The sequence below is a fragment of the Camelus ferus genome, chromosome 14, assembly GCF_009834535.1.
Source record: "Camelus ferus isolate YT-003-E chromosome 14, BCGSAC_Cfer_1.0, whole genome shotgun sequence".
Classification (NCBI taxonomy): Eukaryota; Metazoa; Chordata; class Mammalia; order Artiodactyla; family Camelidae; genus Camelus; species Camelus ferus.
In genome coordinates this window covers 27,074,853-27,087,287 of record NC_045709.1, presented here as the reverse complement: position 1 = coordinate 27,087,287, position 12,435 = coordinate 27,074,853, and positions in this window count along the sequence as shown.

Sequence of the window (12,435 nt, the reverse complement as noted above, 5' to 3'; positions counted from 1 at the left end):
GCTACCTTTTTGATTAAAATAGTTTGAATTTATGAATTCATGGCTTCCTTATCAAAGCTAAATGTATAAATTACATTTTCCTTCATAACTGCTTCAGTTCCAGCTTTTAGGCAACGCCAGTGCCAGAGACAGTCAAGGGAGTGGCGGTGTTTGAGCTAAGCCATCCGTGTAGGGTGAGGAGGTCAGAGGATATGATTTATTTGCCACCAAACATTTTTTTAAGTACCTTTATCGTGCATGAAAGAGAAAAACCCCAGTATATAAAACAGCAAAAATACTACAGCTGCTAACAAGAATGACGGGTGAGGACAGTTCCTCAGCGTATTTACATGTTGTGGCCTTTGATTCTCACTGAGCTGCGAGATAAATAAAAAATACGTCATTCTCCCATGAGGCCAATATTATAAATATATGATTTGGACACAAGTGGGAATCCAGCTAGGTCCTTCACTCCCATTCCAGGTAACCCTTTATAACCTGTCCTGTGAGCCCACATGCAAGGGTGCAGAATGACTAGCTGTTCATATACGTAGGATGCTTTTTGCCTTGTTTAGAACACTGGTAACACAAATGACATTCACTAAACTCAAGTAACTTGAGGAAATAGGCACCCTTGAGGTTCACAAGAAAATAGAGCAACAACTTGTGAAATTAAAGCAGGTGCCACATTTCACTGTTTGCCACTGACTGTTAAGTGTTAAACGGAGATTTCAGTTCAGATAAAGACATTCTAAGAATCACCCTGTGAGTGAAACGTGTTCACTGTTGTCAGCCGGTGTTTTCATGTCTGCCGGTCCTTTATTAAAGTGTCTATCTATCTTGTTTCTAAAAGAGAAAAAAAAGAATAATATATGGAAAATTTCTTAAAATTACATTTATACTACAAGAATGTCTTTTTAGGTAGTTACTAGCAAGAATGTAAAAGCGCTATTTTTCACTGCTATTAAACAGCACACAGAAAATGACACACATTGGTATTTTGAGACTTGATATTATTCTGTTTTTATTTTGGCAGGGATGTCCCTGATTTTAAAAGTTTTATGCAGTCGGAGTGGATCACAATTTCAAAATGACAACTGTACCTCTCACAGTATAAATTAAAAAGGAAATTATTACGAGATTGTCATTCAGCATCATTGTTTAAAGTCACATTATTTTTCAGTTATAGAGTAATAGAAAAGTGGGATTATCCTTTATTATGTAGGTGAATTTATATCTTTCTCAATTTAAAATATAAAAACCAGCAAGCACTAAATTACTAAACATACATGAAGTATTTGAGTATCTAACAGTTCAGGAACTGTCTAGAGCATAGGTTTTTGCCCCTTCAGTTTTCTATCTAAATAATAAAGCATGATTTTTCTTCAGTGATTTATGTTTGAGAAATTTCTTTTTTCTTGTGCCTTTTGTTACAATATTGTCACATGTAATTCAGAATAAAAAATTGTTACATGTCTTTACAACCATCATCCGGCATTTTTCTTGACTTCTTACTGCTGTATTCTAATTCCTAATGCAGCTGTTTTCGCCTCTGTAATATATGGTAGAGAAAGCCATTTTCATCTGCAAGCCCAGCGAGGTTCACAAAGTTTCTCATGTCACATCAGATAACATTCAGGACAATTCCAGAAAAAAAGAAGAGACAGTGAGAAGAAGGTCATCTGGGTTACATGGGACTGTCTTCTGGGTCAGACTGTGCTTGCACTTAGGCGAAAGGAGGGATGAACTGAGGCAACTTTAAAATTGATCTTGTTCTAAATGGCAGTTTAGTTTAGTTTAGTTTTACTGATGTGAGGTGTTGAGCAGTTACCATTTAAGCTCATCTGCTCGTCGCCCTGAGCTGTCAGAGCTCTCCCCGCTGCTCTCATGGGAGCCCCTGCCTGGCTCTTCCGTCCTCATTCATTCCTCAGTTACAGTAGCAACCCCGTTTCTAATGGTATCAAAGTCCCCGTCCTTCATTTCAAAATGTTTCCTAACTATAGTAAAACTATTTGCTACTGTGTCTCATTGCTGTTTTCCATCAGTTCTTTTTCTTCTTTTAAGTTCTCAAGCAAGTTCACCTTTCTCTCTAAGTGGTGCTGGCGATCTCCGGCTAACTCCATGGGAGGGGGAACCCATTTTGTCTCCCCAAGTTTGCTTTCTGGATGTTGTTTCTAGTCATGACTGGATTACAATTTCAAACATAGCAATGCGTAATTAAAACATTTTAGCAACAATAACTAAGTGCTCATTTTAGAAACAAGACACATCCATTTAAAAGAGATTGAGGGTCCTTAAACCCTGTGCTTGCCAAGTTATCAGCTGAACACTGCGGGAAACGAAAACGGTAAATGAAGTGTCGACATCTCACCTAAGGGAAATTACTTTTAACTAGTCAAACACTAGAAATTCTACCTGGTTTATTTTTGGGTTAATGTTTTTAAAGCTAATGATATAACTACTGATCCTGAAGGTCTACAACATGAGGAACTGTCTGCTGAGTTGGGAAGACTCGTAGGTGGTGCCCAGTTGCGTTATCTGATGGTAAATCCATGCTAAACTAACAAAATGTTTGATTCTATCGAATTGATCAACGTTTTAGCCATCCGTGTGTGCTAGACACGATGTGTGGTCCTGTCGGCACCGAGACGCAGACCTACAGGAGCCGCCCCACTGTGCCCCTCGGGAAGGACCGTCCTCCACGGGTGTCTCCGGCTCTGAGACCCCTTGCTGGTAAGTGAAATGTGCAGGTCCTGGATGACTCCCTCCAGGAGAAGCAGCAGGCTTGCTTACCTCCTGCTACAAAAGAGGCGGCGCCCCCGAGCCTGGCGCACCCGCTCTGACAGCCCCCCTGCGGGGACTGCCACCGGGAATCTCCGTGTCAGCCCGGAGATGTGTGGGGGCGGGGAGGCGAGAGGAACAGAAGTGTGCTGCTGTTTCCTGTGACACAGGGCTGTGGCCCCAGCAGCTCAGGTCCTCTGCCAGCGAGCGTGTCAGTGACAGGCTAACTGAGCAGCTCAGAAGGAAAGCACAGTAAAATCCCAGCCCGTGGGGGATCCTCAGGACCCTCACAGCCCGGGGAGAGAGGGAGCCGGTGTGTATATAACCGGAGCTGGGGGCCCCTGGTGTTCCGTGCAGGAACAGATCCGGCTTCACAGGGGAAGAGGGTGTCTCCTAAAGTTGGCATTTTATTTCATTTCTGGAGAAGACAGACTATTTGATAAATGGTGCTGGCATAACTGGAAACTGTATCTGAAGGCATGTTAAAGTTGCACCCCTGTCTCCTTCCACTGAAATGTCAGATGAGTCAAAGATTCAAATATTAAACCATGAAACTGTAGGACTTAGGAGAAAAGGAAAGAAATATTGACGCATTTAACTTTCTGAAGTAGTGTTCTGTGGAGAAAAATATGGTAACAACAAAATCAAAGTGCAGACAGCAAACTGGGAGGAAATCACGGCCAGTATCACAGATGAAGAGCTTCTTACGTGCTTGTTTAATGCCTTAAAGGCTCCTCCTGTGAGGCGAATAATGAGGAGACCAAAACCAACATGAACACAGGTGAAGGGTCTGAACACAGAGGTCACAATGATGAAAACAAACGCAGGAGAGTCTTAAGCCTATAAAAGCTCATAATAAGGTAAATGCAAATTAAACCACAGAGTGGTACAATCACTTACCTACCCGGCTGGCAGACTGAGAAGTGTGATAACACGGCGTGTTGGCCAGAATGTCCGGCAGGCTCCCACGCGAGGCTGCCGGTGGTACGCACTGAAGCAGAGCCCGGGCAGGGCCATTGGACTGTACGTATCAAAGGGACACAAGCCCACGTTCCTTGACTGACAATTTAACTTCTAGAAATTACTCGTGCATACATGAAATGATTTATTTACAAGAGTATTTATTGCATTATTGCTCAGAATAGAAGTTGATATTCACGTGAAATAATATGTATTGGAGGAACTTCATTACAGTCTTGTCTGGAATAGCCAAAATTTGGAAGCAAATTGACTGCCAATAATTTAGAACTGGTCAAATCATATATGTCTGCAATCCTATGTGACTGTGGCGTGATCCAGGCAACACGAATCGCACGGACTGTGATAGCCTAAAGATGCAGTGTGCACAGGGAAAGTAAGTTACAGGGCAGTGTGTAGAACAGAGTGATACCATTTTTATTTAGAAAAAAAATATGTGTGTGAATGTGGGAAGACATTTTGGAAACCTGCTCACAAAGCTGGCCACAGCAAGGACCTGGGTTCCTGAGGATGGGAAGTTGGGGGACAGGGGAACTCACATTTTATTACTTTTTGGATTTTCTGAATTTTGTAACACAAGACTCTATTAAGAGGGGAAGGTACAGCTCAGTGGTAGAGCATGTGCTTAGCATGCACGAGGTCCTGGGTTCCATCCCCAGTGCCTCCATTAAAAAAAAAAATTAATAAACCTAATTACCTTCCCTCACCCCCCAAATTTTAAAAAAGAATCTATTAAATATTCAAAGGTGTAAAAGTAATGCACTTTAAGGTCTAACGGCTCCTAGACCTTGGTGATGGTGTGGCTGTGAGGCAGGGCAGGAGAGTCCAGAAGGGTTCCTGGGAAGTCTTGCACAGGAACTGGCGGATGGACGGCAGCGCCCTGTCCCAAGGTGGGGCGACTGGCAGGCGAGAGAGGGCTGGGGAGGGAGGCTGACCAGAGATGCTGGAGGTTTTTGACACAACTGTCAGGATCCCGAGGGAAGGTGCTGGGCAGACTGCCACAGAGGTTTGGACCAGAGGTCTCAGTCTGGGACTCACAGGGACACAGCAGCATTTAAATCTACGGGACTGGCGTAAACTGCAGTGAGACGGATGAGCTGGGGAGGAGCACTCACGTTCCCGAGTTGGGGGGGGGGGGCGACACCCGGAAGGAGCAGCCTGGGAAGCCGGAGGAGACAGCAGAGCCTGTGGGAGGAACCAGCCGCCAGGACAACGATGCTGAGTGACCAGGGAGGCGGGCCTGGCCACGCGGACGCTGCTGTTGATCTAGGCGTGAGTAGTTTGCTCTCGTGCAGAGTTCACAGGGACGGGGAGGCTGGAGTGCAGCCCAGACAAGGCGTGAAAGATGAGCAGTGTCCCTGAGGATGACATCTGAGGAGTGAAGTACTTCCACCGGGGGTTGAAAGCACTGTCCTGGCAGGAGCCACGGGGGGTCAAGGAGGCCACAGAACTCCAAGGGAAGCTCGGGTGGAGGATGAGCCGCGTCCTCAGGGCTTAGCTGGCGTCCTCGGGATGGAAGGCGGTTCAGATAAGACAGACTCGGGTTTACAGTGGGAGGATGCTTGGAAGAACCTGACGTGTTTGGGAGAGACAAGGCAAGGACCAGTTAGGAGAACCCCTAACCCCATGGGAGCAGGTAGACCCTGAGGGGCTCCTGCCTGGGCCAGAAGGACGACGAAGGGCAGGTTGGGTTTTCACAGTGTCGTGAAGATGCCAATGAAGCCGAGACCAGGAAGGGAAGCCCAGCACGCGGGACCCCTTCCTCTCTGGGCTGGGGTGTCCTCCACGGTGGTGCAGCAGTAGCTGTCATCAGTGGACAGAGGGCTTCCAGCTTTGGGGTCCTTAGTGTGGGACAGGGTGAGGCAGAGACCCACGAGTGAGTTGGTGCCCCTGGGATCCCAGGCTCGGAGCTGTTGGGGTCTCCTGTCTGCACAGGGGGGCTCCATCCATCCCCTCCATCTCACGGTTTTGTCATAAAGCTTAGAACCCCTTAACCAGCTTTTTCCCCAAGTAAATATCATTTTACCCCTTCAGTTTTTGCATTTTTGGAAGTTGGAATCAAAATCTACACCCTCTCCCTGTTTTTTTGACTCTCAAGCTAATAGCTTGTTAGAACCTGCTCATGTCATGCCTGGAAGGGATGCAACTGCTGTGCAGTTGCTCAGAAACTCCTTCCAAGCCTGCGGGTCGAGAGCGTGTCGACGCTGCTCCACCAGGGACTGATCGGTGCCCCCGACACGTGGGCCCAGATGCTGGCATCATCTTGGAATAGAGACGCTGAGGTAACGCTGGCACTGCCTTCCCCTCCAAAGTCCTGCAGCCTGGCCTTTCTTCCTGTGCGTCATCGGACGGCTTCCGCCAGCCCTGGGCCTGTGGAACCCTACATCTGTGGATTCACTCTTGACCTTTGCTGCGCTTCCTTAAAGGACCTACCACGTAGACGTCAGTACGTTCTTGTCAGGGTTGCTCAGCTACATTTTTGGATTATATGGATATACTTTTTCCTCTGATTAAACATCTTTTGTGCTTATAGAAAACTATGGAAGTTGACAGAGGGGGAAACCGAGATGACACCAGGTGTGGTCATGCCTTTTTAGATATAACAGCAAAGATACGATCCATGAAAGAAGTCATTGAGGAGCTGGTCTTCCTTAAAATTAAGCATGTTTGCTCTGCAAAAGACAGTATCAGGAGACCTGGAAGACAAGCCAGAGACCGGGAGAAATTACTTGCAGGAGACACAGCTGGTAAAAAGCTGCTATCCAAAACGTGCAAAGAGCTCTAAAAACTCAATAATAAGAAAATAAACAACCTGGTTAAGAAATAAGGCAAAGACTTTCCTAGATGCTTCACCGAAGAAAATATACAGATGGCAAATAAGCCCACGAAGAGATGCTCCGCATCTGTCCCCAGGGAAATGCAAATTAAAACAAGGAGATACACGACACACTTACGAGCGTGGCCAAAACCTGGGACGTGAGCGACAAAGACAGAGCGCTGGTGAGGTGTGGAGCAACGGGAATTCTCACTCACTGCTGACGAGGACACAGAATGGCGTGCCTGCCATGGGAGACAGTTTGGTCATTTCCTACAAAGCTAATCAGTCTTGCCACACAGTCCAGGCCTCATGCTTCCCAGGTGTTTCCTCAAAGGAGTTGAAAACTATGTCCGTATAAAATGTGAACACAAATATTTATAGCAGCTTTATTCAGAATTATCAAAACTAGAAGCAACCAAGATCCACATTAATAGTGGTTAAACAGACTGTGGTACATTCACACAATGGAGTATTATTTACTGATTTTTTAAAAGATGAGCTGTCAAGCCATGAAGGATAGCAAAGAACCTTAAACGCACATTACTAAATGAAAGACGCCAGTCTGAAAAGGCTACACACTGTACCAGTCCGACTGTATGACATCCTGGAAAAGCCGAAGTTCTGGAGACAATAAAAGCGTGTGGACTTTGGGGGAGTACAGCGTGTTCCTCGTGGTGAGAAGTGTATCTGTCCTCCTGGTGTGCCACCGTGGTATTGGGGGACGCTACGTATGTGTGGGGACAGGAGGAAGTCTCTATAACTTCTCAGTTTTGTTGTAAATCCCAAACTGCTTTAAAAGATAAAGTCTTAGAGGGGAGGGTACAGCTCAAGTTGTAGAGCGCATGCTTAGCAGGCATGAGGCCCTGGGTTCAATCCCCAAACCCTCCATTAAAAAAATTAATTAATAAGTAGACCTAGTTATCCCCTCCCCGCAAATAAAAAGAAACAAAAAAAACTCAAGGAAAAAAAAGATAAAGTCTTAAATTAAAAAAAAAAAAATCTACCACGAGAAAGTACAAATTGTCCCTGGATTGTGTGTTTGAACACAGCTATTTTTGATGATTTGAACCTTACCTGAAAGAACGGGCCGTGATCAAGGCACCTGACCTCTGCAGAGAGCGTTCCAGCAACACCGTGGTTATCCCACTGCGTTAAACAGACAAAGCAGAGCATGACCTTTCTTCTAAAAGATGTTCTTCTTTCAAAAAGAAGAAACAGCGGAAGTGGACAGAGACTATTAAGGAGAATGGGAAGACGAGGCTAAATACCAAGATGCTGGCATTCCCCAGTTAAGGAGAAGAGAAGGCCAGTGGTGCTGCAGGCCCCCCAGATCAAAGGTGTTTCTGGTAGCTGACAAGCCTTCTCTCTACGGGGGTCAGTGCCCGAGGTGCGGGGCACTCACTTTGATCCCCTGGGATCCTTTTGCTCGGAAGGCACTGGATCCATTATCCTGCATTAAAAGTCTGAGGGGACGTTCTAACTTGATCGCCCAAAGAGGCTTTTAACCCCCAGCCACATAATTATTTCATAACAAGCATACATTTCTCTACCCCGCTGGTTTCCCACAGCACACACACAGTTTCACATGGGACTTTGCGACCCACCTAACGTCAGGGCCTTAACATGCCCTTGAAGGGACTGGCAATGATTTTAGTTGCCATATAAAATGTTACGTATATATTCTGATTACGGAAGAAATCATTGCTTAGTGTGGAAACATTTTAGACAAAAGAAAAGTGAATAGAAGAAGATTAAAGTGAGTCGTAAGTGTAGCACCCAGAGACAGCTGTTGTCAGCACTTTAAAGGTGTCCTGACCGTCTTTTTACACGCACGCGTGTTATTGTGCAAAATGGAAACCATACCGCTTTAAAATTTTTTAATTGTTGCCAATCTCTTCAAACACACCACTCTGATGGCTACGTGCCGTTTCCTCCTGGCAGTTTCATCGGGATTCGCTGTCTTGTCCTCGCCCTTTTCCTTATTGCTAATTTCTTACTATGGAAAATGAAAGTGTGCTGACTAGACACTATTTGGGGGTATTCTTTAGCTTGATAAGTAGGTCCCCCAAAATCCAGCTAGGAAAGGTGGAACCTACCAGTCATTCTTGCTGTGGGTCTCCCTCCTAAACCCAATCCCTGTACCAAGTGTGGTTCATTTTCCATCCAAAACGTCCTGCAAACCATAATCTATAACGAAAACGAATATATGTGTGTGTGCATGACTGGGACATTGTGCTGCACACCAGAAACTGAACATTGTAACTGACTGTACTTCAAAAAAAAAAAAAGCCCACAAATTTATCTACTTCTGTCCACCGCCATCCCCTCCCTCCATGTCACGACTTTGGTCTTAATATTTTCAGTTCCTTCCTGGTCAAGTAATACACGAGATATTTGCTCTCTCTTTCATGTTTCCACACTTCCTCTCAGAAGCAGCTATTGTTTCTCCTCTTCCAAGTTTTCTCTCACACTTTGGATGGGATTTTGTTTGTTTAGTGTAAGGACTTTCTTTTACATCATGCAGCATAGCACACACAAACAAAAGGCTATTTAACATGCATGCCAGTTATAAATGATAATTTGAAACCGGTATACTCAGCTACAAGCTTATTAAAGAACATTACCACTATTTTCCAGTCCATTGGCTGGTCCTACCACCATCCTAAACTTTATTCTGTTATTCTCTGATTATCTTTATGATTATACCACATATGTATGCAAACCTAAGTAGTATATTTCTACATTAAGCTTATATTTAAGCATTATACAAACACTGTCGTTCAATTTATATTCTTCTGAAACTTGCATTTTTTAATGCATCATATACTTTTATTGAGGTATAATTCACATACTGTAAAAATATATAGTTCAGTGGTTTTTAGTACATTCACAAAGTTTTGAAATCATCACCACTATCTAAGTTTGGAACATTTTCATCACTCCAGAAAGAAACCTCGGCCCGTTAGGAGCCACTGGTGATGTTTTTCTCTCTGACCCTCATCAGCTACTAACCTAACTTCTGCCCCTATTCAACGCTATGTTTTTGAGAGTCATCTGTTTTGGTCCATGTAGCTGTGGTTAATTTGTTTCAACTGTAATAAACATGTAACAGGTTTTCACTTGTGCCAGTAGAAATTTAGGTTATTTGTAGTTTTCTTTTTAATGTTTATTTTAACATTACTTTCTTGAAAATGTGTTTAACAATGAAGTAACTTTGAACAATGGAAGTCCTGGTAACAACCCCTGTGGTATATACGTGCTCTCATGCACTCTGTTCGGGACGTAGGGGTGACCTTGCCTGCCTTAATTCTGCCCGTCGTCAACGTTAACGCACACGTAATAGTTATTTTCTGAACTGAATGTACAAATGAGAACTCCCACCAGCCGGGTATCACTGAGTCTCAGTACTGTCCCATGTGTGATGGATGTGAAGTGCTGTCTGCAGGCTGTCCCTTTCCTTTGCTGGGGTTGCTAAGGAGCCAGGTGCACTTCCCTGGGCTTAGTGGCTGCTGCAGCTCCTCTTCTGTAAAGCCAATTCGCACAGTTTTTGCCCGTTTCACACTGGGCTCCTGGTCTTCTCTCCCTGATCTGTAGGAGTTGTTATACATTCTCAGCACGAGGTCTTTACAAAAGTGTATTTTCCTGGTTAGTTATTGTCTCTTCACTTTCCTTATGTTGTCTTTTCAATGAGCAGCAATTCTAAACTTTAGCAGAATCAAGTTGATCAATTTTCTCTTTTGAATTTTGGGACTTTTGGTTTTTTGTGTGTTAAAATTTCTTTTTTTCCTATTCCTGATGTCACAAGCATTTATTCCTTTATTTCCTTCCTTCTTTCTTCTGATTCTTTTTCTTTTGGGCTTTAATTCACCTGCTTTAATTCACTTGTTGTGTCTGGCGTATGAAAGGGGCTCAATTTCATTTTTTTTATTCTCTTTCTGAAGCATGTTGTGAATATTTGACTTTTGCCCGCTGGTCTGAATTAGCACCTCTCTGACGCAGCGAATCTCCATGTTGGCATGGGTAAATTCATGTCGTCTCTTCTTTTCCACTGTCTCATTTGCTTATTCCTAAGCCATTACCGCACTGTTTAATTACTGTATTTTATCAACAAAACTCACTGTCTGGTAAAACATTTCTTTCACCTTCGTCTTTAGAAGCATCTTGAATTTTCCTTACACCTAGGACTCATGCATTTTAGATCAGCTTGACAAGTTCATGGGCCACTCTTTTAAAATTTAGGTAAGTTTGGGAATACTGGACATCTTTAAGATATTGAGTTGTTCTATTCATGAACATGGTACATCTCTCAATCTGTTCACAGGATTTTAAAATGTCTTTTTATAAAGGTTTATAATTTTACCTATAGAGATGTTAAACATATTTTGTTAGATTTTCCCTAGCACCTCATTTATTTTGTTCCCTTTATGAATAACATCTGTATAAAATTAACATTTTCCTCTTCATTGCTTGAGACTATAAATCAAATAAAAAACTGAGCCTCCACATAAAGGTGCACACACTGTTAGGGCTGGTGTACACCATGAATGGTGGCTCCTGGATTTGTGCAGAGCCGTAGTCCCAGTCTTGTGGTAGATGACAGTCCCCAGCAGTGAGCCACTCAGCTATGAGATAAGAATCATGATGGTTGGGGTCATGCTATGAATAAACAGAATAATACACAAAGCCTCTTTATTATGAGAGTAATTTGTTTATCATAATAAATGTTATTGTTACCTCTGTGCACATCTTTGAGAGAACCTACACAGTTGCTGGACATTCTGCTAGATTTTTGCCACTCACTTAACTCTAGTAAAAAGAGAGCTGCCCAGGCTGGTCCAGAAGGGGCAATGGATGTTCTGCTGAGACGTCTGTCCTTCCTTCCATGACTGCATCATTTAATGGCTGTATCATATCCCACCTTAAGTTCACACAGTCCTTTTTTCCTTTATTTTCTGACTGTTAGGTATCACTTTTCCTTTTTTCCTTTGCAGTGATAAATAATCTTTCGATGAATCTCTCATATATACATTTGCATTCCTATTTTTGTTCCCAAGGGACAGAGTTCTGAAAGTAGAAATACCAGTTCGAAGGTTCTGAATGTTTTCAGGTTTTGTACACATATTATTTAATTGCTTCCCAAGTTGTCCCAACAGCTTGTGAGAATGCCGCTCTCTGTCCATCTCTCCAGGGCTCAGTGTTAAGATAATTAAATATTTGTAACATTTGATATGTGAAAAATGATGTCTCCATGCTTTCATTTGCTCTGTTTTGATTTCTAGTAAGGTAGACATGTTTTTATGTTTATTAACTAAATGTATTTTATTTTTTACAAATCCATTCTTATGGTTTTGCTAACTTTTGGGGGAGCTGGTAACATTTTCCTCACCAATTTTTATGTGAACTTTAGTTATAGTAGGGTTATTAACCATTTGTGGTATATTTCTTATACATATTTTTCAGAGTTATTATGTGAGTTGTAATTTTGTTAATTATGTGTCTTGATCTGCAGAAATTTAAAATTGCTATATGCACAAACTTTCTTTTCCACTGTGTTCTTTTAATTGAAGTATAGTTATCCAATATTATATAAGTTACAGGTGTACAATATAGTGATTCACAATTTCCAAAGGTTATCTTCCATCGATAGCCACTATGAAATCTTTGCTTGAGTCCCCGTGTAGCACAATATACCCTCGTAGCCCATTCTACACCTGACAGTTCATACCTCCTAACCCTCACCTCTGTGTCCCCACCCCTGCCCTCCCCCTCCCGAGAGGCAACCACAAGTCCATCATGGTCTATTTAATACATTTTTATATTTAGAAAGTCTTTCCTTGTCCAGATGTAAGTATTGCTTATGTTTTCTTATAATTTATTAT